Below are 14,663 nucleotides of genomic sequence, written 5' to 3'. Positions count from 1 at the left end.
GGGCGTTTAGAAGATTTAAATCAAGGTATAAGTGAACTCTTTAGTATATTGGCTAGTCTAAAAACTATCATTACCACAAAATAGTTAAAACCCTGCTATATCTTCGGAATTTAAGGTCTATCGGTTTTTTTTAAATGTTCAGTTAGAAAACTTTAATTAGACATTATAATTGTATGTATATACTTTGTACTTTTCATTGAGAGAAAAAATAATTATTTTAAGAGAGATAGACTCAGCCATCTAACTGAAACATTAGTAATATTGAAAGGAAGGGGGTTCATTTATTCAAATATATACAAATTATCAACAGTTATTGTGCATTATGACGGGCGGCATGCATTAAAAAATAAATAAAACTTAGATAGACGGACAGACAGACGGAAAAAAATTATTGGCAATCTGTTCCCGTCTAACATCTATAAATGACAAACTGCGACAACTCATCATATCTATCTGTAATTCCTTATATTGACTGTAATTTTTAATAGTGATGTTGAAACAGTTGGACAGGCTCTGCTTTTAGAGTTGTTTTGTTCTAATATTAAAGTCCGCCCGTCCAACATATATAAATGACAAACTGCGATAACTCATCATATCTATCTGTAATTCCAAATGTTGTATAGTAAATGAATCCCAAAAACCAGACAGTTGTCCTGAATCTACTTGTAGTGCAGCTTTGCTGAAAAATCCATTAAAGTCCGCCCGTCCAACATGTATAAATGACAAACTGCGATAACTCATCATATCTATCTGTAATTCCATATGTTGACCATAATATTGTCAATTCCACCTAATTTCATCATATTGGGATAATTAATTATATCTGCCACATTTTATACCATAACAATCAAAAATATTATTTATATTTTATTTTTATTCTCAAATACGAGTAATATTAGTGAAAACCCAGATTTTTAGTTTTATAACTTTTTATTTTTAAAAGCGAAGCTTTTCTATAATTAAGGTCGGTCCGTCCGTCCGTCCGTCCGTAACAGATAGCTTTTTTCGTTAATTTAGGCATGTTAGAATTAAGTGAAAACTCAGATTTTTAGTTTTATGGCTTTTCATTTTTAAAAGCGAAGCTTTTCTATAATTAAGGTCGGTCCGTCCGTCCGTACGTCCGTCCGTAACGGATAGCTTTTTTCGTTAATTTAGGCATGTTAGAATTAAGTGAAAACTCAGATTTTTAGTTTTATGGCTTTTCATTTTTAAAAGCGAAGCTTTTCTATAATTAAGGTCGGTCCGTCCGTCCGTACGTCCGTCCGTAACGGATAGCTTTTTTCGTTAATTTAGGCATGTTAAAATTGTCCTATCGATTTCAAATTTTGCATGGTGATTTCTTTAGTAGTACGATTTAGAAAGCTTAGCAACTCTATAATCATTACCAAAATTTCCGTACGTAAACATGTTGATTTTTTAAACTTTTTTAACAACAAATTTTTATGTGATCTAATCATCCGATTGATCTGATTTTTGGTATATTGATTCCTGGGACAATAAAGTATAATGTTACAAGCGAAGCAACTATGTACTTAAGTCCTAAATATGTAAGTATGTCCATAAACATTATCCTGTATAAAGCAATTGTTCAACTTTACTTACAATTTTGCTTTGACTCTCATACATTTTTATTCTGATTATTCAGTTCTGCTGACACTATATAATTGTTAATGTCCGTTTGTCCTACCATTTCAGTGCTTCGCTTTTATGAATGTTGTCATCCTTGTTAAAATATGTAACTAGAAAAGGATAATATTATACAGGGAGGGCGGAGACTTTGGGCTGTTTATTACACAAAGTCCCCAAAGTTTTACAATAACATTTTCTTACTTATTCCCTTATTAACTTTGGGGACTTTTATTGATTTTGATTGGTTAGATTTTTATAAATATATTCAGAATAGTTTGGTTGGATTGTTAAGTTGAGTGTCCAAACATTTCAGCCACTTAATGAAATCTACAGAAAAGGTAATTTTGTTTATCATCATTGGAAATGTACATCAATTTATCGACCATTGTATTATCCCTTTTGGTCCCTGGATATTAAAAGTATTCGTTGAGTTCTCTGAACTTTTGACATACGAAAAGACATCAGAGGTGAATTCTTTAAAAAAAATTGCCCCACTAATCGCTTAGTGGGGCAAAAAATTTTCGTGAAAAACCCTCCAAAATAACATAAAAAATCTACAAAAATTAAATAAAATCTTATGTTCATAACCCTTCTATAATTTTGTAGATTTTTTGTAGATTTTTAATGTGATTTTGGTAGATTTATCACGAATACAATTTTGCCCCACTTTTAAGAATCCACCTCAGTTTTAGTATAGTTGCGCTACTATAAGGCAGAACCATCTGGCTACTTGACAATTGTCTAAATATTTTTGCTAAAAAAATATTATTCTTCACTCTTAGCAATACACAATATACGCAAATGATTTTATGATTTTTCAAGACAAATGTGCATTTTATGCTAAATATAAATATATTCTTCATAAATTCAATAATAATGGATATATTAATACTTGGATCTTACACCATATTTTCATGTTATCTAAAAAAGTGAAACATGCAGCGGGCTAAGGTAACGATTCCCCTCTTTCAGCCTCTTTGCCCCATCCCCTCCCATTCCTACTGAATGTATAAACTGAACAATAAACGACAATTTTAACCTGTAAATATATCCACGTACATTTTGCTTCCATTTCATTTTAATAAATTTCATAATTAAGAATCTAATAGTAGAAATTTTTGTCATATAAATATTAAATATCTTATTTTATTTAGATGTTTCTAAACTAAACTAAGAAGTTCTGCTTTTTGGTAGACATTTCATAATAATTGATAGCCAAAATATATATAATATATATTTAAAAATATTTATAAAAATGCATCTAGGCCTAAATGCAGATGCTAATGTTTATTTGGTAATTTAAATTTGTTGAAAACTTGGGTTACTACCCTCGAATGTGAATTCATTATGTGAACCATTTATAATTCAATTATTTAATATCTGTCTCTATCGCTGGGTAAAATATATCTTATTTGAAGGACAAACTAAATATTGCAGGATCAGCCACCGCCTTTTTGTGTCATCTCGGCTGTGGCTTTATGCACGCGGCTGGTGATTAATAAAAATATTTAAATATAACATATCCTGGCTGTGGCTGCGTATTATCCAGGGATCTAAAGGGATAAGACAATGGCTGATAAATTGATACACACCCCAATGATTGTACACAAAATTATCCCTTCAGTAGATTATAATTTGTTGTTGAAACGTTTGAACACTCGACTTTATGAGCCAACCGATCAAAGTTCACTAAAATCCCCAAAGTTGTTAAGCCAACGAATAAGAAAACGTTATTATAAAACTTTTGGGACTAGTGTAATAAATTGTTAAGCCAATTGTCCCTTCTCTTTCAAGCATTATCATTCATCATTTGGACCGCCATATTTATGTCTGCAGCTTGTTAAAAATAAAACTGCGACTGAAGGCAGGTGTGGCTGCCGTGCCTGAAAGAAATAAAATAAAATAAAGAGAGAGAGCCAGATTTACCTTTGAAGAAGATAATAAGATTTACTCAGCTTTTCTATTCTATATTTTTTTTTTTTGGGGGGGGGGGGGGATTCAGCCATCCTGGTGATAACTGGAGCTTTCAAAATGCATATAAATTTAGGTACATTAAAAAACAGTAATTTGAAGCAAGGGCGTCCAAGCTTTTTTTTTTGGGGGGGGGGGGTAAAAATTGAAAATTGAGATTTTGGGAGTGCCTGCGACACCCCCAAGTTCATTTCTGGGGGGGGGGGATGGGTGGGGGGGTTAATCTTTGTATCATAGAGGCAAGGACGTCCAAGCTTTTTTTTATTTGGTGGGAGTAAAAATTAAAAAATTAAATCTTTTTTTAGGGGGGGACGTCCCCGATATAAAGCTGCTATAACCTGGTTAGAAGTATCAGATACATTTTATATTTACCTACCAACCATACTTTTCCCAACGCTTTAAAAAAAAAACTGTGGTTAAATACAGAAAGTAACTGGTTTTAAACTGATATAATTAGTAATATAACAATCGAAACTAGATTTTTATTAAATTGTAGCACTTCACTGCTACGTACCTATGATGGCATATTACATTCCTTATAATTGTATTCCACTTCTGAAAGAAAAGTTGTAACCAACCAAGTAAAATGTTAGAACCTGAGTTTTTTTGGTACTTTTGTTATATTATTAACGTTTAATGATATAAGACAACTTTAAAATAATTTTATGTTGCAGATATTATAATTTATAATAATACTAGCGGTTACGCCTTTCGAGGCCTCTTGGGGCACTTGGAGAGGTAATTTTCTTCGCCAACATAATAAATGTTTACTGGTTAGATTATGAATGGTTTAGGAGAACTTCACAGTAGCTTTAAATTGTGTTTTTTTATATCAAAAGTAAAGGGGCGGGGGTGTTTCGCAGGTCCACTATCGATCATTGGGGATGTTACCCTCCCTTTTGATCATATATTCATCAACATTAAATATTTGCTTTTTCAAAACTATACAATATACATGTTTTTCAAACAAGTCCGTACGTTTTCAGTAGCGAAGCTACTCTTATAAACCATTTTCTATCTGTATGTTTGTCTATCCATCTGAATGGCTATGAGGAAAACGTGATTATTTACCTTACAAACAAGCTAGCGCTCCATAATTACAATGCTATTTTTTTCGTATTTAAAAATATTAAGAAAATAGCAATCTGCAATTAAATAGTCACAAATCAGATTTTACAGGATTTTTTAAACATAACATATGCTTTTGAAAGTAAGAATTCAAAAAATCTTAGTAGCTATGTTCATTAACAAAAATGATGATTTGAGCCACAGTATAAAAAGTATACATAGAAAAAACCTATTGAACTTTTTAAGGGGTTGTCAACCTTTTTTTATTAAATACTTTTCATGAATAAATGGTATTTCAATAAAATCGTGAGGTAAAAATTTAAACTTGTTATGCTTGTAGAATAGCGGTTTAAAAACTGATGTTAGTTAGAGCCACTCTTTTAAACAAAATTAGCCACAACGAAAAATCAAATCGTAAGCCGGCTAGCTAAACAGATAATCAACCGCGAAAAATGGAAAGCAGCTGACCGCTTTATTTCGTTTGCATTCTACAACTGTTACTAGCTGAAATTAAATTACATAATTTTATACATCCATCCACCTCTTAACTCATCAATATTATATAAAAACTTAGGAATCTAAAGGGATAAGACAATGGCCAATAAAATGATGTACATTCCAAAAGATGACACACAAAATTACCCCTTCTGTAAATTACAATCAGTGGTTTAAACGTTTGAACACTCTACTTAATAAACCAGCCAATCAAAATTCATTAAAGTCCACAAAGTTGTTAAGCCAACGAATAAGAAATCATTCTTATAAAACTTTTGGGACTAGTGGTAAAAACAGCCCAATGTCCCCTCCCTTCTTGATAAAAACTCCTCTTTGTGAGCGCTAATGTTTATGATAAAATTATTTTATCTCATAGTAGGCATCTTCACATCTCTAACTAACATTCTAAAATCCTTTTGTCAACATTCTTCACTACAAATGTGTCCATTGTCCATCTCTGTGCGCCAGCAGCAAAAAATGTATGGAAGGAGGAGGAGTTACTTTTATAACCGTTCCTTTTACAAATGGATATATTATTACTTGGATCCTACATCAGATTTTCATAAAGTGAAACACACAGCGGGGTAAATCAACGATTTTCCCCTTTCAACCCCTTTTACCCAAACCCCTCCAATGAACGAACTGACCAATAAACGAGTTCCATGTTAGCAAGCTAAATTGACGACAATTTTTTTCCCTGTCATAATATCCAGTATATTCTACATCTATTCTTTAACGCCGCTTCATTCTTTGTAACAACTGAGGCGGATCCTTAAAAAATAATATTCGGATAATTGTTGATAGGACCGCCAATTTATTTCTGAAAAAATCTTTTCTAGATTTTAAATCAAGTTTTTATTTTTTACAACATTAATTTTGGTTATGCCCTGACCCAACAGCAGCATCTTTGAATTGAATCTATTTTTTAAAGAACCAACCTCTTTTTGTATACATTTTTAATTTTACTTATAGATGCTACCCCATGAACAACAAACAATTTTTAGGTATTTTTCTTTTTGAACTACAGAAATAGATTTATTCGTGAAAGATTAATACCAAGCTTCCCTGAAATGTATAAATTATAATGGTTTTAGAGAAATTTTTTTTACATATGATGGACTGATTCAGGATAGCTAGGGAGGGGACATTTGGCTGTTTTCTTATTCGTTGGATTGTTATCTTTTTGGACTTTTATTTGTTCATTAATTCTAGTGTCTACACGTCTACTTCTAATATCAATCTACCGAAGGAGTTATATTGAGTATCATCATTTAATCAGGGTTGTGATTAATTCCCTTGGCGTTGAATTGTACTCTCAGGAAAAGGACAGGTCAAAAATTTATCTGGACCACAATTAAGCTTTCCTGATAAGAATTCAGAATAGTCCATCGTCTTGTTAGATATTCCAGAAATGGTCTACTTATAGACAGGCAAACATCATAACCCTTTTATAGATCAAAATTTGTTGTTAACAGTGTTAACTTCTCTTATAACGAATCTTGTGAGGGGTTTATATATATTTTTGGTAGTTCTGCAACTTTATAAAAAGAGTCTATCTGTTTATCACTATGTCGTGGGAAGCTTAGAAAATTACTTTATTTTCCTTGTTTTTTGACGAGTTTAAGTATAATACTTTTTTCATATAATGTTGTTATATTTTTATTGCTGCGCTACTTATAGACATTATTTGGGTCGGTTAGCTCTATTCGTTGATTTAGATATGTTAGAATTGTCCTATCGGTTTCAAACGTTTTCAGTTCTGAAATTCTAAAAGTCTTAATGTTCATTCGTCCCTCGTTTTAGAGCTTCGCTTTTATGGATGTTTGTTTATTGTTAGTATGGTTGCACAATGCTACCCTAATGGGTTGGTAGTCAAGAAGCCTGTAATTTTGAATTTTTTACTCATCCTCCCATGCATCAGGCTTTTAACATCTTAATTGTTTTTTTCCTCTGTGTGCTTAATTAAATTATTTTCAAGTATGGCTTCAGTCAACGTCCGCTGGATTAGAACCGGTTCTCAGCCATGCTGGAAAATCATGTATAGCATCGTATTATAGACAATTTTCTATGAATATTATAATCAAAATAAAATACTAATACTATTTTTGTTAGTCCGGACCTTCGACCCCTTGGGTCTAACTGGTTATAATCTTAATTTTTCTTATTTTTATTTCCGCTTTTTATAATACGATGCGATAATAAGTAATTAAGTTTCATATTTTAGAGAATTTTCCACGAATAATAAATTGAAAATCAAAAATTATTCCCTGGTTTGTTGGTTCGGACCTTTCGCCCCACTGCACAGGTCCAATAAAACTGGAATTAATCCTCGAAAAAATAACTAACACTGCATTAAACATTCATGGACGTAAAATAAAATAATGAATAGCAACAACACAATGTAGTTTATTGGTATTAGGCAATAGAAAGGATATTATCTTTACATAGATCTTCATAATATCCTCTTGGATTGCATTGACCCCTTTTTTTAAAAGAAAGCCTTACGTTTAAATGAAATTTTAAGTATTACGTTTTAAAACGTCATTTTAAAAAATTTATTGAAGATTTATTATGTCAATATTTTACTAACTTTGCTATATAGAAAAAGGACGGCCAAGCTTTTTTTTGAAGGGAGTGGAGGTGGGGGTATAAATCTGGATAGGGGCAAGAGTAAATAATTTTGGACGGAAGGGGGAAGAGATAGACACCCCTACCTAGCATCGTTTTGAAAACAAATAAAGAAACTATAATAATTTGAAAATATCTTAATTGTACTCAAACAACTATATTTTCTTATTGAAAAGTGTTTTGTATTTAATTTGGATTTACACTGTTGCATCCTATTATAAAAACTAGTAAGGTTTTTTTTTTGTCTGAAGCTTAAGATCTCAATAACTACTGAACTTATTGGTTTTTCTATCTTAGCTATTTCATTTTCAGATTTAAGTCTTGAGATGGTTTTAGGCTATTTTTCTAGCCCTTTTCTGTCCATTTAAATAAAGAACCCCTGATGAAAAGGGGCGCATCTGCTAGTATTTTAAAAGTAAGAAAGGGGGGGGGGGTTATAAAATAGGTTGACTTGACCAGAAAGTATATTATGGTTACTATCTATGAGATGAAGTGATATCCTAGCTAATCCCTCGGCTACTAAGCTCTAATATCCTGTGAACACCTGTAGAAGAACTAAATAATATTGACTCACAATTAGTCAAAAATGGATAAAAATAATAATAACGGAAATTTTTTTAAAGATTAAGTATTTTTACAGGTTAGCTAAAACATATATAAGAAATCAAGATAAAGACCACAAAAATACTTTTAATCTTAAAATAAATAATTATCCCCCCCCCCCCTTCCCCCTCACTAACCCGTTTTCTTTATAAGATGATAGGGACGCAACCGTTATATAGTATTAAATTGATTCAATGAGCCAAAACTATTAAACTACTTTTTTTCTTAATTTTTCAAAATTTTACTAAATATACCGTTGTGATGACTAGCTGGTACAAAAGGCAAGTAAAGTGAAAGAATAGAATTTTTCTCTTCTAATCAAAATCAGATATCTAACTTTCAATAATAGGAGGTATGATAATACTTTTACCACGGATAAAGGGATACATACCTAGGACGGATAATAACAAAGTAGATTTACACCTTTATAGAAGATCCCAAGGCACTGACATCCCAACTATTGCATACTTTTATCAACTCTTTAATTCAGGAATCTAGAGGGATAAGACAATGGCCGATAAATTGATGTACGTACATCCTCAATGATGATATACAAATTTCCCCCTACTGTATATTACAATTAGCGGTTGAAACATTTAGATACTCTACTAAATGAACGAACAAACGATAATAAGGCCCCCAAAGTTGTTAATCCAACGGATAAGAAAAAGTTCTTATAAAACTTTGGGGAGTAGTGTAATAAACAGCCCAATGTCTCTCACCCCCCCCCCCCGCCCCCCCCCCCCCCCCTTGCTTTAATTGCACGAGTATTTTCTGGAAGTCTTAACTGGGCATATTATGAGTTGCGTCTTTTTTGGGCCAAAGCATTCCCCTACTCTTACATAGCAGCAGTAGGTACACATTTTAAACATAATTTTATGATGTGATTTGGACAGTGATTCGAACATATCACCTCCCCGACGACAAGTGAATGCGCTACTTGTTGCACTACAGCCGTGAGTTCACCAAGGAAACAGGGAAAGAACAATAGACGCGAAATTGATTCCCCACTTTAAGCTAACTCGTTGCAAAATGAGATTAAAAACTCTAAATATTGTAGATGATATAATATCTTCTAAAGATAAAGAATATGTAGGAGTTGTTGGAAAATGACATCTTAAATTGAAAATGAAAGTTTTAAAAACATGATATTTGTAGTTGACCTCAAAAGAAAAGTAGGTCAACTGAGTATTATTTTTTAGTGCGAAGCTTTTCTTTACTTAGGGTCCATAACGGATAGCTTAATTTTATAAATCAGGCGTGTTAGAGTTGTCCTATCGTTTTCAAACTTGACATGATGAATCCAGTAACAGTTAGGAACAATTCAGAAATAATAGAAGTATCCTATTCACTTGATTTTTTAATATTGATTTCTGGTCGATTAGGCCCTAAATCATAAGCGAATTATCTCTTTAATCAAGAATATGTAAGAAAGTCCATAATAACCATTCTGTATTTTTGTAATCTGAAATAAATTTTATAGGATTTTTCTTCAGACTTCTAGAAAATGTAGAAAAAAAGCGTTTTGATACTTAATATATATTTGTTTGTCTGACGGTTTATTGCTCTTATGAATATTGTCGTCCTTGTTGAAGGTATTATTAGGTTAAGCACGTACAAATATCATCTTTTCATTGGCTATAATCTGCTCTGACATATTTTAGTATATTTTGACACACAAGCTCGTGGCCGCAAATATTGTTTTTTTTTCTCAATATTTATACAAATTTTACATTATTTTTAAAAAATATACGTATACCTTTAAAATACTTTAGGTTGTTCTGTAATTCTGTAACAATTATCAGCAGCAAAAGTATCCAGAAATAGCTTATCAAAAATGAACCATTTTAAATAATAAAAACAGAAAGGACTACTGCAGATATTTTTAACAGATATTTGATGATTTTCTACTCCCTGTATGGTACCAATTTTTATGCAAACTTCTACATCGGATATGTAAGTAAATTAGTAATGCCTCAAAAAAAATGTGCGATGTGTGACGTCATAAAAATACGTCCAAAAAGGAAGAATGAGATTAGAAGTGGGAAACGAAATCCCTAAATAAGAGATGGATTTAGGCGTATTTTTATGACGTCACAAATGACACTTTCTGACTCCAAAATAATACAATTGACTTGACCATTTAGCATGGCAACAGCAACAGTTTGCAATACAGACTGACCTAGAAAATAACAAGGAAATAATCTATAAAAATTATTTACCTATATTGACTTAAAAGTTGGAATGATTGATTCATAAATAATGTAAAAAAGCCTCCCAATTCCCTTGACATTCCTTATTTATTAATTCATATAGATAAGTGTATCCACAAAAATGTAGATTTTTTATTCAGCTAAAATTTAAGCCTCCAACTGTAATGTCATATTACAAAAATTGATAAAATCAAAATTGAATTTCAAATCAATGTTGTTAGCTGTTATAGTTGCATTACTTATGGGCATAATTGGCATAAATTAATATCTAATTGTTTTTGTTGTAACAGGAATTTATTTGAAAAAGGAATTATTTTTTGCTTTATTTTGTAGCACTCCTCTAACCCAATGCTAATGAGAGTCGAGTAGGGAAAGTTTGAAAATATATGTTCACAGTAAAAAAAAACATTACTAAGAAATAAAAAGAACGAAGCTCTTTATGGTGCCTACAAAAATGACATCATACAATGCAAATGATCACTTATAGACCAATACACAAACTAAAATACCAATGGCAGGCCAGTGTACATTTTGATTGACCAATAGTAGGCCAGTAAGACGTATTTTTTTCATAGACACTATAAAAACTCTCATAAAAAAAAAATTTTAATCCCCCCTTACATCCCACTGAAGAATAAGAAAAATTTAACAAACTATTCTTCTTCATGATGATATTTTTAGGACTGCGTACAGTGTCATGCGTGACGTCATAAAATGCCTATGATCCATCTCTATTTAGGGGTCTCCTTTCCCACTTCTCCTTTCATCCTTCCTTTTTAGACTTTTTTTTGATGATGTCACACATGACACTTTCCACAGTAGCATATTTTTAACAAAATCCTATTTATTTTAAACTCCATTTTCCATAGGAAAAATTACCAAAAATTCAATTGAGTTTGTGGTCCCCAGATGGTATCTTAATAAGAACAAAGGCTGTGTGTGTTTAGGTGTGTGTGCGTGTGTGTATGTGTGTGTGTGTGTGTGTGTGTGTGTGTGTATGTGTGTGTGTTGTATCCACACAGTGGTTACAACTTTTTCATTGAATCAGACAACTCCCATGAGATAAGGAGGACCAGCCTTCATAATCTACATACATAAAATATCCATCTATCATTCAGATTCGTATTTTCGACCCTTCTACTATAAAAAAAATAATTCAATTCAATTAAATTAGGACAAGAAAGGTGATATTTTCCATAGTGTATCTGGTATACGTGAAGGTTAAAAAATTGTTTTTTGCTTTTCTGAGATAACTTTATTTTTAAATTTACGTTTTTAAAAATATATTCATAATATTCAAAGGCATCGTGTTTTAGGAGATATAAATTAACACCTGAAAGGAATTTAATGTAATTTTTACAACAGATTATCCTGTATTAAAGTGAAACTTGTAGCTGGCTAGAATAAGGATCTCCCCATTTTCCCTATCCCCTCCTTTTCTACTGGATGAACGATATGACCAACAAATGATGTCCATGTAATCAACCTAAATTGACGACACTTTTTCCCCTGTCATATCCATATCCACGTATATTCTATATCCATTATTTAAGTTGAAGAGAGCCTTCTGAACATCAGTGGCAGGTGCTTGACAATTCTCTAAGGAAATATCAGTTCAAAACAACCTTCATGTCCTGTCCCTCCTAGGTTAGTAGTGATACAAAATATCAGTTCAAAACAACCTTCATGTCCTGTCCCTACTACAGGTTTCAGAAGTGATACAAAATATCAGTTCAAAACAACCTTCATGTCCTGTCCTTCCTAGGTTTAATAGTGATACAAAATTTCAGTTCAAAACAACCTTCATGTCCTGTCCTTCCTAGGTTTAGTAGTGATACAAAATATCACAAAGAAATTCATTTTTTTTTCTGCAAAGAAAATCGTTGATTGAATAAAAAGAAGCGTATTTCTCCTTTTTTAACATATGAACATATGGAAAACAGTAAAAGTGTCTGACTATGAAGTCAGAAAAAATTAACAATTAACCAAAAAGAAGCCAGTATTCACTGTGGTAAAATATATAGCGGCCTCTCATTGGTTAATTGTTAATTTTTTTCTGACGTCATAGTCAGACACTTTTACTGTTTTCGAACATATGCAGTTTCCTAAGGGTCAGTTGGTATTTTCAAAACAAATCTTACAGCTATTGTATTGAGTTAGGTTTAACTAAAACACACATGCTCAATTTATATAACAATTTCATTTTGTCTTTAAATTAGAAGATTTCAAAAATATATAGTGAGTCATTGGAAGGGCTAAGATCTCTAAAACGGCTAAACCTAAAAAATTTCTTTGAATCCCAGATTTAGTTTCGCGATGTTTTTAAGCAATTTAAAAAAAAAAGATAGCGCATGCAGATTTATTGCAGAATTCTTAAACGCTGATTTTTGTTTTATTATTTTTTTAAAACCATAAGGTTTTTCTCATACATGTCTTGTTTTTAAGAACATTTCATTTATTGACATTTAATTATAAACATATTGAAAATCTGTAGTTTAAAAATGCTGTAGAATTTAAATTTCTAAAATATCCAAAATTGTTCTGTAAAATTTGTGTTATCTTGAGTGGAAAAGGGGTTTGACGCATTCTTGTCACAACAAAAATTATGACCTCACTTAACTTTATGTTACAGTGTTTCAGCCAATGGCCATTGTTTTTACCAAGGCTTGCCGCAGCTTTGTCTTACATTCTTTGGACCAATAGAATTCTTAAACGGACAAAGATTTTTTTTATGATCAGGGGCTCTATTCTAAAAACTTTAGTATGCTTTAAAAAATCTTATGACAATTACATTAAATCAAATTTTCATGGATGAGAACCCTGAAATTTTAGTACATTGTTTTAAAGAGAGAGGGGACAATGGGTTGTTTATTATACAAGTCACCAGGGTTTCATAACAACGTTTTCTAATTAGTTGACTTAGCTTTGAGGACTTTTAATGAATTTTGATTGATTGGTTGATCAAATTGAGTCTCCATACGTTTCAACCACAAATTATAATCTACATAAGATGTAGTTTTGTGTATTAACATTGTGGATATACATCAATTAGTCGCCCATTGTCTCATCCCTTTAGATACCCGACATTGTTTATGTTGGTCAATCAATTGTTAACTTGGAGTGCTTTTAAATCTAACATAATTTTTCTTACAGAAAATTCTTTTTACAATTTAGTATAAGAGAATTTTTTTCGGTTTTCAAATGCGAAAAAGATTACATGTTTTCACAATTTTTCTGATAATTATTTCATTTCTCTTAAATGAAATTCATTGTTATAGCCCTAAAAAGAAAAGTTTGATTGCAAAGAAAACTAACATTGTTGTCAATTGTATTACACTTTCTTCTGTTAATACCATAAATGCCATAAATCATAAGACATTAAGTGTAGCTCGGCTGATAAAATCTTAAATGTGGTTTATTTTTAATAGCAAAGCTACTCTGTACTTTAGCCAAATTGTTGTCTTTTCTTTTTGGATAGGTTTACCTTTTTGTTTTACCTCCTTTTTTCTACTTTCTACCATTCTTATTCAACAATCTGTACCCCCTAACTACGGTGCTTTTCCTCAAAGTGACTATAGAGCATTGAAATCCCTACCTCCCTTTATGTTTAAGACAAATCGAAAAAAAGGGATGTTTTCATGCCTGCAGGGCCTACACCTGCGTTACCCTAACCCTGCAAGGGTAAAACAATATAACCTAACCTAACCTGATCTAAGCAAACCTAAACAAACCAACAAAAAACTACCCCCCCCCCCCCCTTATTTAAAATCATTTCAAAATAATGTAATTTTTGCTGTTAATGAGAGTAATCAACCTTGTTTAAACTAGTAAATATTTTTGCAAGCACTAGGTTACTTGCAATAAGAACTTGCAAAATATTATGACACCTAATAATATTTTTGACTTTTGTAGATCAGATCTAAAGCTCATCTGTTTTAGTGAGCTGTGTTTATTGAAGAGTGACTAGCATCTTATTGCTTAGGCTTCAATTCTTAAGGATCTAGAGGGATAATACAATGGCCGATACATTAATGTACATCCCCAATAATGACACAC

This window comes from Acartia tonsa, chromosome 4, assembly GCF_053477335.1.
Source record: "Acartia tonsa isolate MP-2025a chromosome 4, ASM5347733v1, whole genome shotgun sequence".
NCBI classification, from domain to species: Eukaryota; Metazoa; Arthropoda; class Copepoda; order Calanoida; family Acartiidae; genus Acartia; species Acartia tonsa.
The sequence above is the reverse complement of the archived record's forward strand: the minus strand, read 5'-3'. Positions refer to the sequence as shown.